The sequence below is a fragment of the Triturus cristatus genome, chromosome 7 (assembly GCF_964204655.1).
Source record: "Triturus cristatus chromosome 7, aTriCri1.1, whole genome shotgun sequence".
In the NCBI taxonomy this organism is placed as follows: Eukaryota; Metazoa; Chordata; class Amphibia; order Caudata; family Salamandridae; genus Triturus; species Triturus cristatus.
In genome coordinates, this window is record NC_140590.1 from 1,424,140,517 (window position 1) to 1,424,167,225 (window position 26,709).

At 41.4% G+C, this 26,709-nt stretch overlaps 1 protein-coding gene across 1 annotated transcript in view; it reads right to left on the reverse strand.

Moving 5' to 3' along the window:
• The window catches only part of PARD6B (par-6 family cell polarity regulator beta), a 58,132-nt gene that overhangs the window by 8,204 nt on the left and 23,219 nt on the right, over positions 1-26,709 (reverse strand). The gene's annotated exons all lie outside the window — the stretch shown is intronic.

Here is a 26,709-nt window from a genome sequence, read left to right on the forward strand (position 1 = left end):
CTCCAGGCAGGCTCCAGGGACGGAAGGAAAACAATGGTGTACAGTGATATACCATCTCCCCTGCCTCCAACCAGTCTAACACCTACACGACAGCACAGATTTTTGCTTGATGGGAACAACATTGTTGAGATGCACACATGTCCAATTCTACACAATGAACACCAGGAAGTCAAGGGGGTGTAAATGGATATTTAATCAAAAACGAAAGACCAGGTATGAACTTCAAGTAGGAGCAGATTCCTCTTCAAGGTGAAACTGTTACAGATCATTCATAAAACTAGGTAAGAGAAGTAAAACCTAATCTAGAGTTCAACATTTCCGTTTCCAGTATTACATGGAGGTGCAAGCCAGCATTACACCGGAGGGCAAGCTAAGATATTAGTTACCTACATGTACTCCAGTTCTCTAACATTGGTATCTTTTATAAGTTCACATACTTGAATTATTTCAAGTCGTCAGGCTGGGAACCCTGCGACTTTAAAATAGCAGTATAAAGTATAAAAATATAGTATGCAAAAATCTATGCCCCTGAAACACAATATGTTTAGTAACACATCCACCTCATTTGAAAGAACACAAACTTCAGCCAATGAGGTTGAAGCTAGAGTGTGTTGGCGTATTCATCTTTCCCCTTAGGGAAGGCTGAAATGTCCCTGAAAAAAAAACTTTTGGCAAGAAGGTGGTGTAAGATGCTCAGTCTCAGTGGCTTAGGTGGGGTCTTTGCAATTTTGACACCAAGTCATTGTATCTTCGAGTTTGATTACATCAGTGTGTATTCATTGGACTCTAGGTGAACGAAGCATCCATCAGTTTTTATATACTGTAGCCAGGTGGAGAATGTGGTATCCTAATGGTGAGATATATGGATTAAGAACATTATATGATTTCAATGAATACAAAAGCGTTGGGATCAGTCTGGGATGAAGGCAGATTGATTTTAAGTTTAGTGAATGGGTCAATGGGTTTAAAAGAGGTGATATTTTCTGATGTTGCTTGGCAGACTTATCTGTGGTTATCTTTAAGCAGTCTAGCTAGCTTTGGAGATCGTGGTAACAGGACATATTTCAAGATCCATGTTCACAGAGTGGTTGGTGGATGATTTAGTTTGCCACTGCTGTCTTGAAGTCTGCCCTACTCCAGCTATGTAACAGGGGCCACTATACCCTTTCCACACTTTAGTCTCAGGTTAGCATAGGCGAGGAGTCAAAGGCTACACAGGAAGAGAGTGGGGGTGAGCTCAGAAGTCAAGTGGCAACCAATAGACAAAATGTAGTGTCCATTCCAGTGCTGGTCCTTTAAGAAAAAAAATACTTTTGATATCAAAGTCATATGAAATACTACACAATTAAATACAGATTAAACAATACAACCAAATGTCTTGGGTTCTCCTCTACCCAAAGGGAGAATTTAGCAAACTTAGGCAGAGGTGCTAGTTTCACGAAGCAGATGCCATTGGACAGCTCATGGATCAGTTTGCATAGTTCTTAAACCCAAAATAATCTTACAGAGTAAATAAACATCCTTACTGAGATTTGGCTTTGTTCGCATTTACAGTTTAAGGGTCTATGGGCTGTGTCTTGCTGTTACCTGCACTGAAAAGAACTCTACCCAGCAGACACTGGTCTGTATTTTCATCTGTGGCAGCAGTAGATTTTCTCTCTCTCTCAGGTCACTGCTTCAGGCATCAGCTTGGTATGGGAGGCTGGTGAGGGGTAGCCTTGCAGGAATGTAGCCGCTGGGATGGGTTTCCTTGGCAGTGCAACACATGAGTTCGAGCATCCCTAGATGTGCAAACTCTGGGCCAGGGCAGACAAGCTTCAGTTGAGTCTGATTCTTCGTGGGTGTGTCACGAGCTGAAAGCAGCAGCAACACCAGTCCCCCGACTGCAGAGGCTCCAGTTGACACAAAGTTATATGGTTTCACTTCTTTATGCAGTTTACCCCCATAATCGCATTAGAGGAGACAAGACAACTTCTCACTGTACAGCGTAATTAGCATTGTGTAACTAGCCCCACTCCCACTAGACAGTCAGCCTCTTCAAGGCATCCCAGGCAAGGAGGGCACAGCAGGGCTTCTCCTGGACACACTTCTCCCGCAGGGCAAGACACTATTCTTCCCTCTGAGCAGACAGGCTTCAATGCACTAGGCACACCCACAGCTTCTCTAGCAAACTACAGGCTTCAAGTTATGTGCTCTCCAATCTCGGAGACTGGGTGTCTTGCAGACATAAGCCCTGGTCTCAACTCTTAAAGCGCTTTGTGAAGCACTGCTTTCCAGTTCCAAGATCTTGAAACAGGAATGAAGTGGGGTGGACTGGTTTCCACGTTTACACTCATTTCCAGAAAATATGAGCAAAATGAATTGTGAATACTGAACCTGGCCACCATCAGGCTTCCTGAAGTAGTAATAAGGGACAGACAAAAGGACAGACTTTGACTAGGAATTTACCCACTAACAGAACTGGATGACTCTCCCCACCATCTGGTCCATATAGGATTTTGAAGTGTAGCCTTTCCTCCATACTCCCTTTTTTCAGCATATGGGTCTCCACTCTCTGGCTTCAGGAATGCAAGCTACACCCTTTCACTGTCTGGCAGAAGCTGTTTGCATCCTTCATCTTCTATTATGTTAAACCAGGGGCCAAAATGGATACACTGGTCCAAGCAAATATACCCACATTGCACATAATTGCACCACACATATGCAATATCCTCAAACACACAAGGTAGACTATCATCATAAGGCGCTGGGTGCCACACTGAAGGAGGACTTTTAATCGAGTGGGGCTAATAGGCCACAATAATTTGCTACCGCCCTAATTTTTATACAATCCTGTGAGATCATAAAACACCTTATGGTAGGCTCAGTAATTTTCCATCAGGTCTTGCAAGCCTCTCTCTTCTCGACCAATCACATGGCTTCATTTTTGATTTCCCGCTTGCGGGAGGCTCGCCAACTGCCAAAATATACAATTATTTTGGATCCTTAATTTCTGAAAAACTACTGAATGGATTTACACAAATAGCGCACACTGCAGACCAAGAACTAGCTTCCAGCAGAATCTGGTGCAATTCCGTTCAGCAGTTTTTGCTGTAGTTGTGTTTTAAGAAAACGCACAGAAATTTTACATCCCCCACCCCCCTTTTTTCCTCGGACCACACTTGACGGATCACCTGAAACTTTCAAGAAAGGAGCAGACGTGTATAAACTTTTTGGGGAAAGTTTCTTAAACTTGTCAAAGTTATTAGTAACCCAGAAAACGCTACATCTATGGCAAACCTGACCTAACTATCGTGTAGAACCAGCACGCTTGTTTTAAAGAAATAAATGGTTCATTTATAATATTTTTCTATTTGATTAAACAACAAACTGCTTTCCTGAATCCTACTTGACTGTAAGAAATAGTCTAGCAGTTAAATAAGTTTCGCAATCCCATGATGGATAAGTAGAATGCAACAACTACAAGGGATGGGTCTCAAGGTGGCCCCACAGATTTTCATGTGCTCTGCTATTGGGGCCCTGGGTTTTAGTAGTGGATACCATACACTTTAGAGTGATTTGATCAGATGGTATTCTAATGTGGCTTAACCATCTCGTGAGCACAGAGGCAACAGAGATGAATAGAGCTGATCGCTTCACACTCTCCTGGTATTTATCTGGCATTTCATAATGGTCCACTACTATGGTACTGTGGCATTTTCGGCAGTCCAGTAGTGAAAGGTTTCAAGTGGCTGAGGATTTCTCTCCAAATGGGAGGACATTCCAGCAAGTTCCAAGGCGTATGCAGATTATTTTATTTATGGATTATTTATGGCAAGATTGTTTTGCTTTTTACAGCTCTGTTTCAGACTGCAAAACAATTAAGACAACAATTTAAATTATACAGGCACTTTCATCTATAAAAGAAAAACTGGGTAGTTCCTTAAAAACAAAGAAGGAAGCTGGGCTGACACCCCTTAATTTTCTGTACAGTAAGAACTGCGAAAGGGACAAAGCGACCTTTGTCCTGTCTGACGGATACCCAGTGTAGAGGTTGCACAAAATAAATGCTGCAGTAGTCAGCCAGGAAACGGTCCGTAAAAGAGAAAGCCCTCACAACACACCCTGGAATTTTCACTTCACACATCTAGATTTGTTAACACAGCGTAGTTCTGTACTTTATGGCACTGTTCAAATCTAGCTCCAAAGATTAACAGCAACAATGTTAATCCAAAGAATTATTTTTGTATGCCAACTAAATCGCATTCCATGAATCTCAATTGAGGCCACGGTTCGAAAGACGACGATTCAAGGGAACAGCACAATGAGGCAAACATTTCCGAGTTTGTTCCTGTCAACTTGCAGTGCCAAGACACGATTTCAAGCGTGCGTCATTAACATTTTCGCACCAACTCATTTACTACATTAAAACGCGAGGAGTGGTAAGTGATCATTTCCTATCCAATTCTGTACGTTAGTCTACACATGTGTATTTGTGTGCAAGTGCAGTGGTCACTTACATAGACAGACTTCAGTGAAAAGGTTATTCCTCCGTTCCAGTGGTTCCCCTCTGGAATCACTTAAAGATTGGGCAAGTAACTGGGAGGAGTACAGTCCCATTACAACACCAACACAGTCTGTCTCATTTATCAAATAACTTTTTACACCTTTGGTTTAGTCTGTTCTTGTTTCTACACAAAAGCAGGGGTATCTATATCCAACATAGTGGCAAAAGGTAGTATCAATGCTTGATTTTTAGGATAACCACTCGATATGCAAGCAAACTATTTAGATTATCTGAACATGAATTAATCTTATACTATTATTGGGAAAATCTGTAATTGATCAACCTCTTCTGGATATATGTTGGGTTGGACAAACATGATTTAAACCAAACCAGAGGATACAATGTACATGGTTTATAGGTTTGTGTTGCACATAAAACATACTCTATTTGAACCATCCTACATTCAACTACCTCAGCAACTACCTACATTCCAAGATCCCTCAATGGTGGCACAAAAGGTGAACACTGGTGCCGCACCATTTAAGTTACTCACTGCATTGTCTCCTGAAATTGGGAGTGGGCAAGAGGATTAGGGAAAGGAGAGTTTGCCTACCAGTAGTAGTGCATGAAGGATTTGGCTAGCTTTTCAGTTACTCAACTGTAGGAAGCCACTCAAACTGCGTTATTTTGAAGCTCAATCCAAGCATGCTAGCTGGATGATGCGTTTGTTAGGGTAAAATACAGAAATAGAACTAAATAAAATTTCAAACTGAATTGCCACAGTTAAGTAAGTTGAAGACCACCAGTCTCCAAATCCTTCAGCACCGCAAACTTATTTCAAAAGCACGAAGCTGATTCAAGACACTACCAACTGACTTTCAGGTATGACATGGATGAAATGAGGCAGATAGCAAGCAGGAACTGTACAAGTGCAGGCCATGCCACAATAAAGGAAAACACATGAATTAAAGTCCAGCAGCTAGCATCACTGCTTTACTCACTCCCACAAATCAAAACTCTGGAGCGTCCAAAAATGCCAAAACTACACTCCCAGAATGCCAAACAGAGCAGAGGGCTGTGAGTTGGACACTTTTTCTCAGCTGGGAAGATCATTGTTTCACACTTCACCAGCGGCAGAATATACCAAAAATGTAATAGTTGGTTGGCAGATTCAAATAAAGAGAAACACAATATTTCCTTAAACTGTAGGTTTTGACAGCTCTGTTATATACCATGTCCTCTTTGCTTAGTGTTACATATTAAACTGCTATGTAGTACTTTGTATTGTTGAGTGTCTCAAGTAAATGTTTAAAAAAAACATAAGATTGAAATCTGAGAATATGGAAAGAATCCAAAACTCAAAGAGAAGGAGAAAAAAATTTACATTATTATGTAATGGAAAAATAGGCTGAATGCCACTGAGGTTATTCTAGTATTTGACAACAATGTTAATTAAGTGTGAACAGTTTACATATAGTGCATTAGCTCAGGCACAATATTGCATTCCAATTTAAAGATTTAAAGGCAACACTATGAAACTGCTACTGTTCAGACGCGGTAAAACATTGCAACTCTCCTCCTGCCTTGTCATGCCAATAAGAGGGGTTTTCCTGGAGCCTTTGTGAACCGCTTCCTAGTTAGACTATACAGCAGTTGCTGCCGGGAAATGTGGCGAGCAGGAATGCAGTGCACAGGCCTGAATTGTGGACATACTGGAAGAGAAGGCGTTGAAGGTGTGGTCCGACTGCCCACAAGACTGGTCTTTAGTTCTCTTGGAGATTCTCTGGCGAAATCCTGTTGGATTTAATCTTATTTCGTTGCTAAAACATGCTGCAGCCGCACCGATAGCTCCAAGGAGCGGATTGGTAAATTTTTCAGACAGCTGGCAGGTCTAGCCACTTTGCTTTAATCTTAACTTTGCTGCGGCCACCAATTTCCACCTGCCAGTATGCGCGTGAAGGTCTTTGAGACAGGACTACATGTCCCAGAATGCAGTGCATGTACTACTTGCATGCTTTCGGTAAACTTGAAAGCTTTGCTATAGATATCTTTATGCAAAGACTCAGTTTTCGCCATACCAATAAGGCCTTTATGAAACGGTCTAATCTTTAGTTTTGAACACAAACCGCACACATGGAGAATGTTAAAAGTCACTCTACAATGAATTTGCCTCTCCAATTGTGCCTGAATCGGATACCCACAGTAAATCGGTGTGATTATGTATGGGAAAACTAAATGTGCTTGCATTCACCAGTACTCCATTTACATGTTCGCGCCCACTCTCATACTGGTATATGGGCAATGTTCAGTGGTGGATTCAGTTTCTGGGTGAGCACCTCGCTCTAGGTCATTGTTGACATGGAGTCGAGTACTGAACTTTTCATCTATAAATCACTGATTTCATATGCTAGTGTAAATAGTTTAGTGGCAGCAAAATAAGACTACAGCACTTGAAATGTATTGGGCTTCGACACAAAATTGCAAAGCTGCAAACCATCTGCAGTGACGTGGGGGCCGTTGGTTACTCTACGTTAGGCACTGCAATAAAACTCAATAAATAAAGTATACCAATATACCAAATTGGTTGCTTTGTGCCCCAAATTTACCCATTTGCTATGTGGCTAAAGAAAACGGTCAGAGATAAATAAACTTGGGCTTCAAAGAGTTGGTATCAGTATACCATTTCACGTCCTTTATCTACAATGTGATCATCCATAGTAGTCCAGCATCGGTAGGCTATGCATACTGTGTATCTTACATTATGCTATGTTATGTCTTTTCTTGTAGTGCATGATTCAACAGTTACATGGTATTTTTGGTGCTATTGGGAGTCTCCCTTGCAGCGGTGACCAGCAGGTGGTTTACCATTGACTGGGATCTGTTACTATTGCTCATTCTGATTTTTTGTCTTGGCCTGGTCATTTGGAAGTTGTAGTCTTGGTTCATTTTAATTGAGCCAATTGGAACAGCACATCTGATGATAAAGGTTTTGCATGCTTCTGTGAGAACCATGTGCATTCAAGGTGTGACAGTTTTGCGGGCGACCCTGGGGGTCCTATCACATAACCTGTGCTTATGCAGGTGTTGTGTATAGACCGAACAAAGGTTGCTCAGAGAGATAGATTGGGTCTAAACTAGAGTCTGCATTCAGAGCCTGTGTGTTAGTGAATATGATCATTGTGTGCAGAGCTTTGTGGAATTCCCCCAGTCCAGGAATATTTGATTTTGTTTGTCAACGTAGGTTTGCCAGTTGCATACTTTACCAAACATGTGTTCAAGACTCTACTTTTTTGTGTCGCTCTCATTTGTGAAAGCAGCTGCAAAAGGCCTCTTGCTAGATTTGTGCAGTGTGTGCATTTCACAAACTAGATTGTGCGCTCAGGAAAATTAATGTGCGCGCACGCACCTTACAGGGAACACTGGATGGACTACACTTACTCTTGATCTACACCACTTTTTAATTCACTCTCCTCCTCATCTTAGCGTCTGTGACCTGCTCTCCTTTCTCTAAAATCCCACACATTATTTCTGAACCTCAATCTAGAGTTCATGCACAAACTACCTATCCCTCTCCATCTTCCTTTCTATCTATTCTGAGCAGTTGTCACCCCTATCTATTCACCATGTCACAATTCCACTCTACAAATATACTACACACCACACAATTCCACCCCATACAATTCAACCCACATAATTACACTCCAAACAACATATATCCACTCCACACCAAAACACAGATAAAAGAAGTCGTCATTTACAATGCCCATAGCTCTAACAAATGCGAGACCTTTTGCATTGCAAATACTTGTAGGTCCTTGCATATGCCCGTGAACCCGCCTCTGCGAATGCAGACATGGACCCCAGGGGGATGTGCACCACAGTTTGAAATCCTGTGCACTACACTCACTTTATTCTCTATTAGCACGCTAACCCCACAGAAAACCTATAAATCTTTAGTCACCCATACTCCGGAGAACCAGCGGAACAAAGCTGGGAGACCAGCCTTTGCAGGGATATGTTCTTGGATGAACAAGACTGGAGAGAATTACCATGTTTTGGCGATTTCTTTTTTTAATCTGCAAAACGTTAAGTTCAGAGTGTTCTACTTGCCAGAGAGCAGTTAAGGAAAGCCAGGTCTAGCTTGTACCTGGCTTTGTACAAAATTAGATAAACGCATAGTTTTTAAACTTGCCATGTTGTCCTGGGTACTATCCATCAAAAAAATGATCAGTGCTGCATAAGCAGGAATTCTACCACCATTTGGTGATCTGCTCTAGTACTAATCGATTATACAAATAAAATTTCCTGAGAAAATCCACACATTTGGTATTTTTAGACACCAGGAATTCAGGGCAACATTTCCTTGGCTGGAATTGGTTCATTTAAAAAATAAAATATGCAACAAAATGCTTAGAAAATTAAACTACAAGTCTCCAATTGTTTCTTCAAACTTTCAGGCTGAAGTTTGATATTGCTTTTTTTTTTAAAGCGCCAACACAGAGGTGCACAAACATCTGACCAATAAATGTTGCAGCACGAGTTTCAGCCCCTAAAAAAGGCACAGTGAGACTTCTGTTGCACCCAATAATGTTGGTAAGAGCTTGGAGGAGCAGCAGCTGGCTGGTGTCCCGTGGTGGCCTGTGCTAGCCAGTGGAAGCTGCTGACCCTAAGGTATTTCGCTGAAATTCAGCTCCGGTGTACTCGCAGCATGATTAGAGTATTTCAAATCTATTTAAAATTCACTTCATTGAATTAGCTGCACTATGCAAGATTTTATGCACATTTTCTCATTTTAAGATTCTATTGACCCAAAAAATATTATTGCGTTAAATGAGAGCTTGTTCATGGTAAACAAAAATAAATAAAAAATAGACACGTATACCACACAGCACTACTTCTCGTCGGGATACTGAAATGCACATAGTACTTCGATGAAGCCGGTCCTTTACAAATAACTTTGTATGCAATTTTGCTCCTCATCTGGGACTGTAAACACTGCCGGCTGGTAGGCAGGGTCTAGAGAGACGTTTGCTTTGCTGACCATAAAAATGAAAAGGGAACCGATGTTGAAGCAGTCCTGCAGACAGCCTGTGAACTGGCACCATACCACTTTTCTGTGGAATATTAGAAATACATAATGCACTCGTAGATGGTCCGGTCTTCTCACAAAAATCTAAATCCATTTTTTCCCTCACCCTAGAACAATGATCACCACCAGTAGTTATGAGGAACCTAGAGCAACAGCCATGCTACCACTGCCTTTGAGCTAAGGAATCAAGTGAAGGTTGTGCGGAGAAAACTGTGTTGTACTGCCTGGCAAAAGGGCAGGGGCAGAAACTGCCAGCACTTGTAAGATTTTTAAGTTAACTGAAATCAAAGATGAGGAAACCTTGGACATCAATAAAACGACTCAATACCCTTAAAACAGCAAAGCTAAGCAGAGTACTAAGATGTGGGCAGCTCATTTCTTACAGAATTAGGGTCCCCTAGGATCAATAATAAATTTTACTCATGAATGAAGTAGACATCCCTGTGATGCTGTCTGAGCAGGAGCCTCTTAAAGATGGCACTGCCCAATGCCGGAGTCACTGCCAACACAAATCACGCAAGTGACGGGGTTCATTAATGATCTCCAACCACAAGGGAAGGCCCAGAGTTTTCAGTATTAACGGCCCCTCTGCAGCGCGTTTTGCTGTCTACCATCTTACTTTCTAGTTGACAATAGGATGGAAAGGGTTTGCGTTTTGAAATCAAGAGTGCCTCTGTTCTAGAAAACTCAAAATCCCTTTGCGACTTTAAAGCTTCTCTCAGGCCAAAGAAGGGCTTTCATTCATGTCAGCAGCAGATTAGGAACGCACACCTGCCAGCAGCGGAAAAATCAACTAGACAGGGCAGGAGCACAGTGTGGAGGGCCACGGTCAATGCTCTTATTTTGCAAAACAACAAGGTTTAACTTCAGGCCCTGAAGTCCTCCACTACACATGTAGCAGTTATTCATATGCAGCTGAAAAAATTAAGTAATACAATTGACTCAAAGCACTGGTTGCAGCCCTTGGCCAGATAAGAACAGCAGAAAACTCATTATCGAGATACCCCATGAGCAGGGAGTGCACACAACGCCCACCGTGAGAACATGGTTGGAGCTTGGTAGCTTCAATTTTAACAAGGTGTACAAGAATATATCCATGCCAGCCAATGGATCATTGTACTCTGCTCCAAAACCTCTATGGGAGGTTATCGTCTCATTTCTCTAATGGAGTGAGGCACTGTGTCATGAACAAATCCGCAATTGTGGTGTGAATGCTTTTGTCTGCAGCTCAGCTATGGTTTCCACACTAATTACTGGCTACTTGAATTCTGTACGCCATAGATGAAACATTAGACAGATGCCATTGGGAGGTCTGTCTCTATGTAGAATGGACTTTGATTTACTGCTGCTAAATTGTCACTCGAATCTGATAAAGAATAAAGAATTGCCTCATTAGGTTTTGCCCTTTATTGATTAATAAGTGCATTAACCCTTTACTATTCACGACTGATTCCTATAAACAAATGTAAGTCCTTTGAAAGTAGAGCACTGCAACAGAGAAAATAGTGACTGGTGAGTTAATGTCGCTTTTTCCACTGTCACCAGCCAGGATGACTCCACTGGTAGGCTAGATAGATTGTGGAGTGCTCCTGTTGGCTTACTACTTGAGCAGGGACATGATAATTTGGGGAATAGTTGGACAAATCACTATGCAGTTCACAATTAAGTGCAAGGAATTGGAGTTAACTTTAAGACGTTCCATTAGCCATGCTCAGACGCGCCTGCTGAATCATTAAACTTTCCATTTTGCTCTTCTCATATGGTTGTGGTTTTAGTATTACCGCTAGGCTCGAGAGACCAATTGCCCCAACTGGCGGTTTGACAGTCAAACACTCAAAGAGCTCAAACAAGGCTAGTGCACCCAAATCCTCGAGGTTTACTTCCTCAGTGAGGTAAGACGTGTCGTATCTAGAAAGAGGCAGATGTCAAGTTTCCACGGAGTTTTTAGTTTGTTTAAAAAACTTTTAAAGTAAAGCAAGTATTGGTATAGTCAATTGGTCCCGATTGAATGTGCCAACACAGAGGATTTTAGCGTGCTTGTATTTGCGTGTGTGATCTCTATTAAGTCAGGCCTATTAAGTGTGGCAAAGCTTATTGCACTTGAAAACAGGAGGAGAAACAATGGATAAAAGTCAGTTGGAGATAACGGGAAAATTAGTATATGTGTAAACACAGGAAATATGAAAGGACAAAAAACAACAGAAGAAGGAGAAAGGACACTTTGGAAGATAAACACGAAAAAACAAACAGGAGTCCTAAACAGGCATTAAAAAGCCTGTTGCTCAAGTTTGTAGCTACTAATGGTTTAGCAGGTGCACTGGCACCATAGGCCAGGTGTGAGTGTGGGGGGGCGGGGAGGGGTCATTGTGCCCCAATTATAACAGCTACTTCATACCCAACCAGGAGCGAGGGGGTGACCATTAATCTTGCTTGCATTTGGATTATGGAATTCAGGCTTTGCCATGTTGCTTTCATGAAAAGCAAGCGGCTATAATGGCTGTATAAGAAATAATCCAATGCATGATGATTCATTGTACCTTTGAGATGCAAAATACTCGTTTTTGTGTAGCAATGCATCACTTCATAGGCAGTGGAATGTGCTGTAGAAGACATCCGGTTCAAAGGTAGATTAAGTCGTTGACTGCTCAGCCCATCCTCCAACAACTTCTTACTCACCAACATTCCACAGCATCCTCACACACCAACATTTCACCACCACAGTCACACTGGTTGAGCAACAGGTATAACAGAATGTTTACACCAAACAGCGAATAAGACGAGGTGAAATGTAAGTACTACTCTGACACAGACCGCGCTGTATATTTTAAAAAATCTGGTAACAATATGCCTAGCAGACAGCAGCACTATGAAGCAAGACCTAAAGAGGTGGTACAAGAGTGGTCAGCGTGGCAAAAAGGGACTTGGACCCACTTGTGGCTCAACTGAAATATTTGCTTCATTATTTTTAGTTTATCAGGCCTTTCGCACTACAAAAGTACTGGTTTTCACATGTCTTGTGGATTACAAGGCTGCCTTTGTCACTGTGGGCTTGGAGCTACCATAGTGTAAATCAAAGCATTAGGAATTTTTGAGACTCTCCAAACTATTCAGTCTTTGTTTATCAATGTGTGGGTATAGTGAAGTTGGGAACAAAATCTGCCATCTCAAAAAACATAACAGGGACTGAATCAGGAGTTCACTATAACACTACTGCTTTTCAGTCTTCACAACTCCTATCAGGGACAGCAGTACACAAGGCTTATTATTTTCCACAGCAGAGATCATGTCATCTTTAGTGCGTGTAGTATGCAGTAACAGGAGTCTTCCTAGATCATGCAGTGTTATTAATTATGCTAGACAACTTTACCAAGGAAAATAACAGACCGGTGAACGTTAATAAAATTAAAATCCAGGTATTCAGCCGCAGGAAGGTGATCACTTGACTTCATGGTGATAGAGCCCCGAGTCACTCACAGCTTGCCCCGTCAAGGTGTGCTTTGATTTAGGAATGCAGAAGCAGGCTTGGTGACATTTTTAACAGAGGTTATCAAACTCGTGGGCATCCTTCTTAAACAAAATATTGGTTGAACTGTGCTGGGAATTCGTTCCTTCATCTATGGCGCTTACCAATATACCAATATTTTGAATCAGACTCCTAGGCTTAAATTCTTGGAGGACAATTCCTTCATTTCAAGAAGAAAAATCACACTTCATTGGATATCAAGATCTACAGTATTCGCCAGAAAAGTATTAATCCTGCTTGTGCTGTCCATGTCATCGATAATCTGCAGTACTTTAACGCATTTGACATTTCTTCCCATTGCTCTAATCGGTTTTGGAAATCCACATATGAAATGTTGTGGGATTAGAAGTTTGAGAGACTGCTACACATTTTACCTTTTTGTTCCCGATTTATTTTAGAGTACACCCACTTTTTAAAATTGGAATTTTAAAAAAAGTAGAATTTTAGACAAATCACAAACCTGAATTGTGTTTAAGTGGTTAAAACTGCCACATGCCGGGGTAATTTGTAAATGTGATGAATATCGTTTTTAAAACATTAGCCAGAAGATCACTTAAGGAAGCTTAAGGTCTGGTACCCATGATTATTTGTATAAAGCATTTACAAATTATTGTAGGATTACATTGACACATTATGTCCTAGGCGCTTTGATTATGAGACATATCTGGAGCCACTGTGGACCACCAAGTAACTGGTACATCGCCTAGAGTTTTGGCCAAAGATCACTGATGTTAGAGTTTGCCTTTCCAAAGCGTTATGATTTTCTAACAAGTAAAACTCAGCAAGTGTTTCTCTCCACTTTTTTTCCTCAGAAGCCAGATTATTGACCCGTGTAATCTCACAGGGTTAATTTTTGTCTCAGCTAATTCTCAATCTTTATATAATTTCTTAGGTGCACATTATTCAATTCTTCGGATTCACTCTGTTCATGTACGCAGATGAGACACAAAGAACTTAAGATCTTTGCTGACATGATGCCGTATGCTGCTAACTTGCATGACTACCTTGATAAGGCAGAAACTCGGATGTGTCCAATCCGCTCAAATTAAATTTGGATAGAAACTTATCATACAGACCCGTCTACTTTTTGGGGATCTCCCTTCCTGGCTGCCTTGGTGTGCAGACAAACCATCACCTGTGGCATGCGTTTAAAATATGGTATTTAAAATTCAACACATCATAACTGACTCAACTTTAATGGATCAGATACATTCTTTGGCCAGTTCTTGCATGGTTCAACTTTGGACTATGGAAAGTTGAATAATTTTATATTTTCTTGACACCATAAAGTTCAAATTGTGAATGCAGTACTTTTAGCACACAGATTTTTGTAATGCAATGGAATTTAGATGTGCCTATCTATTCTCTATATAAGTTGCTATTATTGCAATATGCAGCTATCAGACAAGTACCAGACTTCGGAAGACCTGATCAGGTCTACATGGCCTGGTCCTCATTACACTGGTCACCTGCAAAAGAAAGTTCTGATTAAATAGCTCTGCTTAGTGCATAATGCTCCAGATGACCTGCAACCAAAACACTCTGGTGGGTATAATAAATCTAGTCACTGCATGAACATAACATGTGCATTTGTAAAGCGCACGTTCACCCAGAAGGGTACTGAAAGATGCATTCCTACTACAAGTCTCCAAGTTCTTCTGCTCCACGAACATGAGAGCTTTCTATGATGACTGACTACACAAAACTTGTTTCCCCAATCCTCAGGGTCACAATCACTTCTGCAATTCAGGAACGCTCTGAAGACCTGGCTTTTCCCTTAGATAAGGGATGTTGGCTCCTTATTTTTGGTTAGCGCTCGTTACCTTTAGTGTTAAGATTCCCAAGTGGAAAATTCTTCTGCTTAATATATTTTAAATATAAATACTGTGATTAATGCTCTTCAGAGTGTCTTGTAAACAGGGTGTACAAAAATTGTTTTTGCAATTGCCTGTTTATGTGATAGTCTACTTACCTACTGCTTGGAATGGTTTTAAATGGCCTTGCAACGAAAACCGATTTGACAAACAGTAACCCATTAGCTTTGAAAAGGGCAGTGACAGAAGGAAATAAAATGAGTCTATTTGGAATTGGTCAAAAGGGTGGTCTGAATCAATGGACACAGTGCCTACCGTGATGAAAGTGTCTGAAAAAACAGAGAAGTTACCAAAGCTAGTGTTGAGGATAAAGGTAGGCTGCACTTTTAGAACCAGAACTTCACATTACACTCAAATATTACATTAGAGGGGAGCAGGCTCTTCCACAATTTAGTTGCTGGTAAACAGAAACAAGAAGACTTGCAAGGTACCAATTTGCTGTCAGCTAAAAAGCACATCTAAATATCTCAAAATAATGGTTTGTTTTGTTATTTTACTTAAGAAAAAACAGAATGTCATCAATTTAAAGTTTGAAGAAAAAAAAGAAACGACCTCAAATAGACAAAACATTACAGGAAAAAAGATAGTACCACCAAAAACTAGCCACTAAAACAAGCATATAAACTTCTCAGGTTAGCAATCCGATAATTCACACAAGCACTACTCCCTGTTCGATAAACTACAATATCTTAGCCCTTAGGTCAAATATCTTAGCCCTTAGGTCAAAAAAGTCTGACGTCATACCACCACAGTACACTTAATAGCGTGAATAAATTGACCCTCTCTTTTGTATATTCCTACCTGCTATACAACAACTGCAATAATTTCTCTTCTTAAATTTATGTTGGAAAATGTAAGTTGCTACAAACTGTAGACTAAGATGAACGGGTGTACATTGGCAAGAGTTCAAAATGAGATGCATAAAATTACAGGACTTTCACACTGGACAGGACAGTGATACATTCTGACCTTAGACTCGCTCAATCTCTGTAAATAATTCACCAGCTCGACCAACGAGCCATGAACCCTGTGCGTCAAAAAGGAAATGCTAAATCATTCAGTGTCGATTTGTTTGTAAAACTGTAGTTTTTCATGAGAAGGTTTTTAAAAATGCATACAAGGCATAGGTGTTAATATATATAAGCAGCCCTTTTCTCAATATGCCCTTTGACGTTTTACCCCCTGCGTCAACCTACCACCTCCTCTAGCAATAAAAAAAAAAAACACAAATAGGTAATACTTCTATATTCATTAGAAAAGGGTCCTTATGAGTGCCCCTGTATCATTGCCTCTAAGCAAGCCATATGGAAGGGCTCACAGCAGCTCCCCCACATGGAGCTACAGAATGTTCTGGATCCCGAATAAAATAAATGGCAATAAAAGTGACATACGATGGGCAACAATTCAGATTAGAAGAAATGCCATATAACCCAAAGGACTCTCAGTGGAATCCAGCACAATGACTGCTCTGATTGGAAAGCTTTTGACAAGATCAAAATAGATTTCCTGTAAGGCGGCGATAGCCTATACCTTATGGGTTAAAGAAATTGAAAGTTGTGCCAGTGGTCTCTACGAAGACAGATTTGGAGTTGGGTCCTTGTCAGATAGACCATTTTGACTGCCTAATTTCTTCAAATGTGGGCCAACTGACAAAATTATAGTCGCGTGTGGACACATGGTGTATAATAGAGAATGTCAGAAAACAGGATCTCTTTAGGCATCAGCACGTTTAGAGGTACAAAACAAGCATTGCAAAGTCAATAGGTTTCGCCTATGCAAGAGTACTGGCTTTGCCAATGTGTTTTAGCTATGTTGTACCCCAGCATGGATGCAGTTCAGCATGGTTAAAAGTTAGTGGTGTAGAGTGACCTGGAGTGTCATGGTGGGGTGGGGTGAAGTGGCACGGGGGTTGAGTGTAGCAGTGTGGAGAGGAGTGAAAAGGGGTAGGGTGGAGTGTATTGCATGCCGGAGCTTCTCGTGCTGTAGAGTCTCGTGGCATAGAGTGGTGTGAAGTGTAATGTTGCAGAGTGTTGTAGAATGGACTGGTGTAGAATAGAGTGGCTTAATATGAAGGATGTGCTGTAGTGCACAAGCAGCACATTTTCAATTGAAATGACCATTACATCTGCACATTAAGTTTTACTGATTAACATTAGGGTTCTCCTGGAGAGGGTCCTCTCATGGGCGGATGATAATATTATCTCACAGTTCCAGGCGGGCTTTAGGGCCTGTACAAGCACGATCGATCAGGCATTTAAGTTGGTGTTTTTACATTGGAAGGTGGTTACCATTGTCAGGGGCGGTCTTTATTTGGCATTCATTGACCTGAAGACCGCCTTTGACTTGGTCCCCCGTGACCGCCTTTGGCTGGTCTTGCAGGAGATGGGGATTCCTCCGCCCATTTTGAATCTCTTGGTCCGTATGCATGATGGCAATTATGCCTGCATCAGATGGGGGTCGCAGGAGCAAAAACCGGATCAAATCCCTGTGAACAGAGGGGTCCGCCAAGGATGTGTATTGGCTCCCACACTCTTCACGCTTTTTGTGAACGGTGTAGTTTCTTTTTTGCTTGAAGTCAATGCCGACGCCCCGGTCCTGGCGGGTGATAAAGTCCCCGTATTACTTTTTGTGGACGATACGTTGTTAGTATCGAAATCTCCGGCAGGACTACAGAAGCTGTTGGATCGCTTCTGTTTGTTTTGTAAGCTGCGTGGCCTAGTCATTAATACTTCCAAAACTAAGCTTCTTTACTTTAACCCGAGTAGAGCGTCCAGATCTACCCGGTTTCTTGACGGGATGCCATTAGAACGCGTCAAAGAGTTTGACTATTTGGGGGATCAGAATTTCTGACACGTTTAAATGGCAGCCTCACATTGATAAAATGGCGTTAAATTACAAGCGGGTAGTAGGAGTACTAGGGAGGGAACATCGTGCCTCTACTACTAAGCCCATTGCTCCTGCTTTGGAAATCTACGCTGCAAAAGCTGTTGGCTGTGCCCTTTACGGTGCAGAACTCTTGGGCTTTGGCTGTGTAGACGTGTTAGTCTCCTCAGAAAATAAGTTCTTTAGGGAGCTTGAATCCCTCCCGAGGGGCACCCCAACCAAGCCACTCTTGAGCGATTTGGGTCGGCGCTCTATTAAAGATTTAGTCACTCTGCGTCCTCTCTTATATTGGGCACGGTTATGGCGCACTCCAGAGCTTTCTAGGTATGCTGATGGCTTAAGAGAGTTATGAATCTCCAAGGAGCTTATAAAATTGGATGGCTAGCTAATATAAAGAAGCTTCTTTTGGCAATAGGCTTTGTAACTGCTTGGGAGTCTGGGGCACTGTTATCTAAGGCAGAAATTAAGAGAGCCTTTTGGGCATGGGTTGACAACCAAGAGCAGAGGGACCCTAACCAAGGCAGGTTGACTGAGGCATTTCGGCAGCATAAGTCTATGCCCCGCCTGGAGCCCTATCTAGCCTTTATCATGAAACCTAGGGATAGATCCCTCTTCATTCAGTTTAGGATGGGCACTCTTCCTCTTCGTGATCGTACTAGCAAGTGGAAGCCCCCGCATCAAACCCCCGTGGATTGCCCAAACTGCTTAGGTGTTACTGAAAACATTCTCCACCTTCTTTTTGTATGCCCAGCCCATTCGAAACCTAGACTGAAATGGTTAAAACCTGTGTGCCTGCAGCTTGGAACTAGGGACCACTCTGTTGCACTTAGAATACTAAAGGCTGACGTTAGTACAACCTTAGTGTGCGGGGTGGCTATATTTCTAAGTTGGGCATGGTTGATTAGGCGGAAGGCCATATGATGTATTTGTATCAAATGTTTTTTATTATTCACAAAGCTGCCAAAGTTTAATACACTGTTTTAAAGTATTTATTGTAACAAAAAGTCTTTATATGACTTTTCTCTTAATGTATTTTTATGAATCGTGTTTTAATGTATAAATGTGCTTTTATGATATCAAATATCGAAATAAAGCTTTGTTGATTGATTGATAAACATTATACACTATGTGTGTCGATATTGGCATCACCTAGTGTTTAGATATGTTTATCGGTTGAAAAAAATATCCTCCACACTTCCAAATTACAAAAAAAGCGCTTTATTTGTGCTTTCCTAATTTTTACATATTCCGAAATATTTGCAGTTCATTTAGACATTTAAACACTATTGTGTGCTAGGACAAAACCTTTTCTTTCCCAGTTCCCGGCAAGATTGTCAAATTATTTCACTTTGAAGTCAGAGAAAGAATAGTAAACACCAAGTTCCCTTGGAAGACTGAGACTGACATTCGACCTATGTCTTTGAACGTACAGCAAATGCAACAAGATACAAAAAATGTAAAGACCTGTTTACAGACAGGAGGACTCGTGGAAGAATACATGGGGCGATGCTGTAAAAGCTTTGCCCCACGGGAGGGATGAATACATGCTGGACAGCCTAAAACAAATAAAGCCACCAAAAAGAAAGCCAGAAACTGAGTTACAAGCAACAAAGCCAACAGTAAGCAATGGGAGGAATGCACTCCTATGGGTCAGAATGCCCGCAAGAAGTATTTTCGTAACAAGACAGCTGAGCTGGCCGGTAGGCATCGACCTAATGAGATTTCGTAGAAACTGATACAGGAGTAAAAGAAAGGGCACCATTTTAACACCTGTGCAATCGGATGACAAACACAACAAGGGCAAGGTAGTTCTATTTGTAATATGGAGAGCAGCTCCGCATATGTCCTGCTGGATCCACTTAAAAGATTAACAATGAGATTCATTCAAGTGACCAACATTCTCAAATCATGCTCTTTATGGGTTATGTGGCTTGTTCACTTTCTATATTCCATTATTTAGCTTTTCACTTTTTTTGTCGGCGCTAGAAGAAACTTTCAATAGAACAGGATTAAGCACTTCGGGGCATATGTATGAACACATTTTCCCATAGCCACAGAATGGATAAACCCCTTTGATACATCTGGCCCTTCAAGCTTACACAGTATGTATATAGTGGGAATACTGTAAAGACGTCTTGTATCTGGCAGCTTCTTTAATCATTGCAGATCAGCAAGAGGTTGTAAACTCCGGATTTTATTTTTGAATCTCACCAATCTTAGTGGTAGTTTTTCCCCACATAAATATGTCTTCCATCGGAGCGGTTGTATTAGGTGTTCACCTGAGTAGCAGGCTTTGCCAGTCTCAGTCAGCATCGGAACCCTGGGGAGGATACAGCTGCAGTACAGTAGGCTGGGCCTTTTTAGACATCATATCTTGGACGCATGAATATCTTGTAATGCCACGAGGTTCTTCATAAATTTTCTTTCGCCCATTCAGACAGGAATTCAGGCGGTGAAGAGAGCACCTGGACTTACTTTTCGCAAAGATTAATCAGTGCGGGGTACATCGGTTGTCGAAATGCACTAAAAATGACTCGCTGATGGGCATAAAACCAATCAGCCAGAAGGTCTTGTTAACCGTGTTCCAATACTAATTCTGCTAAGCGTTGGCTGAGGAAAATAAGAAATTTTTCCCATGCCTTTATTTTTTTTTAACTTTGAAATGCCTAGTTACGCTGTGTAATAGCCAGTTACTTCACCGCACCAAAGGGAATAAGTTGCATTAGTGAATAGTATCAAAATAATTGGATAAACCTCGGCACTCAAATCAATTCACTATTGTTTGATAACTTTTTTTCCCCTATGCATGTGACTTAGAACATAGCAGCAAACAAATAATGTTTTTTTTACTTGCTGTACAGTTTAATACACATATGGAATATACAACTTAGACCATATATTTAGAATTAATGGCACTATATTCCAAAATTGTGAGACTTGACAGAATCATCTTCCCAGCAGCCTGGTTTGACATCTGATGAGAAGATTATTCTATCCAGTAAAAAAAAAAAATCTTTGTTTGCAGCTGTGTTCTAAGTCACATGCATAGGGGGAAAAAGTTATCAAACAATATTGAATTGCTTGCCGAGGTTTATCCAATTATTTTGACACTATTACTGGGTCCTTTGGGGCTCAGTGGACGAACACCTTAGGTAGTGGGGTGTATGTTTTTTAACCTTGAGGGGCACCAATACTATGAGGTCACTACATAATGCACACGGCGAGTGATGTGCTACCAATGATACCACCACTACCATTTGTAAATATTGTTGCATTAGTGAATAGCCGTTTCTTGAAGCGTGCGAACTTAAAAGCATTGTCTCGGTTTCCGGGAGTGCTCGGACCATCCCGTTTTAGTGTAGGTAGCATCACACGTTTCACGAGACACTTCACAGACCTAAAATTCTACGGTTAAAATCGCAGCTTATATAAATATAGTATAAACAAGTACCATACCATCTTTCTGAATGGAAATCGGGACAATTTATTTATAATCAAAAAAGGTAATGCATCTGAAGAAGCGGTTATAGAGCAATTTGAGACAAATCCTGCCACTGCCCGAGATGTAATATCCCTGACATTCATATTCAGTTAGTGCAGACCTAGTACATACCCTTTTTTTTCTTTTTAAGTCTCATGGACTCAAATACAAAAAATAAAAAATCATGTCAGAAGAGCATCATTTTGTGGAAGCAGTTCAGCCACATTTCAAAACAGAAGTCCTTCAGTAAAAAGATTGTGTTATCTGCAAATAACTTACCAAATGTTCAGTATGACTAACGAACCCTTTCATCTTTACAAGAACAAATGAGTTACATGTGTGCCTGCTGCCTGTTCCTGCTGGGCTGGAGAAAAGCAGCAACTCTGGAGCATTGCTTGGGGCCTGCAAGCTCCATCTTCCCCTGCACCGTCATCAGCCCCATAAGCGCAGCGCTGGACACATAATAGGGTGACTTCCCCTTTAAGCTACAGGTTTTCTGTCCAGCTGTACTGGGGTCATGGGGAAGAGGAAGGCCAAGCAGACTGAGCCAGGAGGCAAAGTAATAACCCTGCTAGACTCTTTCCTTGAGCGGGAAGCGAACGTCCTCGCGAAGGAAATTGAACTCACGAAAGACGTCTCTTTGGAAGAGGCAAGGAGTGGACTGCCCATTAATCAAAGCCCCCAAATAACGATTGATACTGAACCGAAGGATCTTCAGGGGGGCAGCTGTTTCCCCAAAATGACTGAGTGTTAAGGGTGGTACCGTCAAATCCCATGGGTATGACTACTTTGCCACCGTCTAAAATCCCTGGTAAAAAAAGGAGGCGGCGGGGGGTGGCGTTGGCAAGGCAATACAAAGTGACCCAAAGAATCTAAGAAGATAGAAGATTGGGACAGCCCAAACACTTGTTTCAGCTACCACAAGTTTGGACAATCTATGCCTTTGGCAGGCACTCCAAGTGATAAGCCCCACATAAATGTTGGCACTTAAAGGAGAGCAGGTTGTACAGCCATGGTGTTAAAGTAAGGGGCCAATATACGGTTCATGAAGCAAAGAGGGCTCATGTTCTAGATCTCCCTCCTGCAGCATGGGACCTGGGAAGAGGATTTCATTTCCTTGGATGGCTTTCGCTCTTTTCATTCCCCCGCTGTTCCATCCAGGGCCGGTAGAGCCAAAAGGAGGCATCCTTAACTTGATAGCAAATGTGTACGGTTAAAGTTCTTAAGTTTTACAACAAAGTACCTTTTTTTCATTGCTTGATCTGTGAGGAGCACAGGGAACGGGATTTAATCATTATTAACTACAATAACCATTTTGAGGGCAGTATGGCACAGTCGAATCGGTCACTGGAGAAGGCAATTAGTGGCATTGGCTTTCATCACCCTAAGCCATTAAATCTACTTTGGATGGGTGATTTTAATGCCACTTACTGTCAAAAGTTACAAAAGTCAGTGTGCGGGTTGACTACGAGGGTGACACTATCACCCACATTGAATACTGTTTATGGGGACTCTCTAAACAGGTTATTGATTAGCATGAATTTAGAAGTAATAATAAAAACGACCTCTACACTTGATACCTGGCCAAGACTAATGAAAATGTAGAAAAGGGGTCTACGACTTATACATCATGGCCTCAGAAACCCTCAGTGCCTGGATAGCTAAGGTAGAGGTGAGCTTCTCAAACTTTAGTAATCATGCCTCTCTCTTGTGTAATGAAGTTTGAGGGCATACCTACAGCACAAGTAGACACTATCCCAAAGCCAGCCTCAGCTAGGAAAAATAGTTTAATTTTGAAGTGGATTAAAGTGGACAAAGATTTCTACCTGTGGTCTTAAATCGCAAGCAGCCCGATATGATGGCATGCTCAAAAGCAGACTCTACTCCAGAGCAAGTGACAATAGCATTTTCTGATGTATTGGCTGAAATTAGAATCCAGCTGACACAGGCCCTCTCCTAAGAAGAGCTTACCAGTTTGATGGTTTGACTCCACATGCACTAAAGCACTGTCAAAACTGTACACAGCTGTGTGCATGGTCCCGAGAGATAACCTCCTGGTTCAGACTTTATGGGGCAAGTACAAGGAGGCAAGATCCTCTAGGCTAAAGAGGATAAAAGACGAAACCTGGGTCAGGTTGCGTATAGCATCCACGAACTAGGACAGCCAAGGGTTTTGGAAGGTGGTGAATGCCCCATTCCTAAGGAAGCAATTGATCCAACATTATATTTGCATACTGATGAAGCTAGATGGGTGGCTCATTTTGAAAAATATACCAGACTACCCTTGGGTCCACTGATCTTACACAGAGTCATCGCCCAGTGAATGGAACTTTCTACCTAGTGTTTGAGGTAGCAGAGGTAAAGAAAGCAATGGCCCAGCGCAGCACCGTGGGGGCGCCTGGCGAACATATTAGCGAAAACACATTATGGTTTTAGATAGGGTAAAGGCATTTTTGACCAGTACCTTAATTTGAGCATGGTGATAGCTAAATATACGATGGCTAAGAAAGGCCAAAATTGTATGGCCTTTATGGATTTAACAGCTGCATTTGATTGCATTTCCCCATTCTAAATTATGGGTTATTATGGAGAATATGGGGGTTGAGGTGCTCATTATCGATTTTATGAAACAGATTTATTCCAGGGCAACTTTGTGCATCCGTTATGGTAAGGACAGGGAGTGCAAAAAATATTTGGATATCGAGAGGGCTTCAGGCAGGCTGTATACTTGCACCATTCCTGCTCTCACTGGAAGCAGTCCTCGAGGGGAGCTCCAGAGATTTCCCACATATCAACTATGATCCTCTCCCTATAACCCTCTATGCAGAAGATGCAGTGTTCATTGCCAGAACAGGTCGAGCAGATTATGCAGTGCTTTTTGCCAGACCAGGTCGAGCACTGCAGAGACTCAAGAGGATTATACTACTATGGAAAGCCTGGACCGTCTTGTGAATGAATCAGATTTATGAACCCATCTATGGTGCACATCCAAAGAAACTCCCAACTTTTCATATAGAATGAACGATGGATGGAGGTGGCTGAAACGTTTTCTTACCTGGGAAGACTCTTTGATAAAGTTTTCATGGAAATATATATTTTTAAGTAGAGCCTTCTTATTAGAAAAAAGCATGGAGGCAATGTTTAATTTTACAAAGAAACTGGGGTCTGAACCCATCACTGGTGGACATTTATTTGCTTCAGCAAGTCGAGGATGCCTTTGGTAAAAGATTGTTAGATTTTCCTCGTAGTTGCCCAAACTTTATATGTCACAGGAAGCTGGGTTTAATATATATATATATATATCAGATATTATCCGGCTCCAACCAATTTTATCACTCGATTTGAAGGAGAGATATGGGGACTTTGAATCAAATCGCACTGAGGGACTGTCTAAAATGTTATCTTTGCATTAAAGATCCCCTTTTTGCAATAAGTTAAGCGCTCCTTAAATGATTTAGGTCTACTAGAACCATTTGTCTCACCCTCCACATGCGTGCACATTACAAAGACAAGGCTTATGGAGATCTCTCTAGCAATGACAGCAGCAGACCGCTGGGAGACAAATAAAAAACTTACCGTTCGCTTATATCAAGCGGTTCCCACTCTCAAACAAGAAGCTCAATCTTACCTAGTTTTTACACAGAATTTGGAGCACTGGTTCATCTCGACTAGATTTTGCTTAAACTATACCCCACTTATGCTTGGCTTCCCCATAAATCCTCACTCTGTAAGCGATCTTAAATTGTGCCCCTGTGATGGTGTATCAAAACATTCTGAGTTAGATATTTTATTATGCACATTTTACACCGCACAAGAGAAAAGATTATTACGCTTTTGTGTAGATACAATTTTAGTTAGTGTCACCCAGCATTATTTTTTCATCCAACAGCTTGATGGCCTCTTGGTGTTATGAGGTAGCCTCATTCCTCTGGGCCCGTATGAAGCTTAGGCAATCCCATCAGGATTCTGATACAAGTAGTTGAATTGAAAGGACGGCCCGTGATAACCACGCCTCATGATAAACTGTATATTTAGGACTGTCCTTGTTAGTAGTGTACTAATATATATTAACATTAGGTCAGGTGTTTAAGATTAGTATGGACGTGACCTTATATTTGCTCAGGCACGTTGAAGGGTAGCACGGTTTTATTATATTTTTACATACTGTTTTGAGTTTTTAGAACTGGTTTTAATATGGCTTATAAACTTTTCACATTTTAGTTGTGTTTGTTTCTATGTATGTACTTTGCATGCTATAGAAACCAAGCAAAATTAAGATCTTTGACTACCATTACATTTGATTATAGAACCATCTGATTTTCAGTGTACAAAAAGCAACGCAGTGTTAGTAAGCGCTACAACAAAAGAATGTGTGAGAGTATTTCGATATTCTGGGGTTTCTCCTCTAGATAGTAACAGGAAAGAATTTGCATTATGAAATGTCACTTTTCTGATACTGCCTTCTCTAAAACGCACATAGCTTTATGTTCCTTGTCTGGACAAATTATAGACAAATATGCTGCCTCAGTGGCTATGAAAATACGCTGTGAAATAAGTAGAAATGTACACTATCTGAGGAGGTCAAGAATGTGGAGTGATATTGCTGATGCATCTCCAGAAAATTTGCATCCATGTGTGCAGTAACAACCTGCCCGATTCATGAAAATTTGCTCAAGTGCTTTTTATGCTAACAGAGTAGTGAAGCCTCCATCTTTATTAAGCAATTGTCCTGATCGTGTCAAATCCATTGCCATCGCTTTCCTAGTCACCATGAAGAAATACAGCTATTTAAGTTGCAGAACCTCCTGCTAGTCTTCAGATACCTCATTCTCTGAGAAAAGGAGCCGACCTCTGAAGGAAGTGAAAGTTCAGCTGTCAGATGACAATGGACCCGATTGGGCACTTACTGGATTGACATTAATCCTGACAGTTACAGTGTTCAAACAATCACAAAAACAAAAAAGTAAGCAGCTGCTTCAGTAGGGCAATTTCACTGACAATTAGATGTGGGTCCCTTGTTCACTGTGCCACTGGAACCAGCTACACCATCTGAAGAGCCCCAATCAGGGAAAAACCACTCTTGCTCCAGTTCGAAAGGGCCTAACCTAGTTGTTCATGCTGGACTGTTCCTAAACGGCAGAGCCGGGACGATATACATGTGGAGGGGTCCAAGCCGATGTGGCATGGTAGACCAGAATGCGATGAGCTGGAGCGCTACTGAGCGATTGCTTGTGGCTAGACTTCTTGCAAGCATTCCTCTCATCCTCTTTTGTGCGCGTGACTTTTCAAGATAAAGTTTTAAATGATTCTCATAACTGGGTTATTTAACAAGTCAGGATAAAAAACATGGACACTTTCTATAGTAAGTTTCTG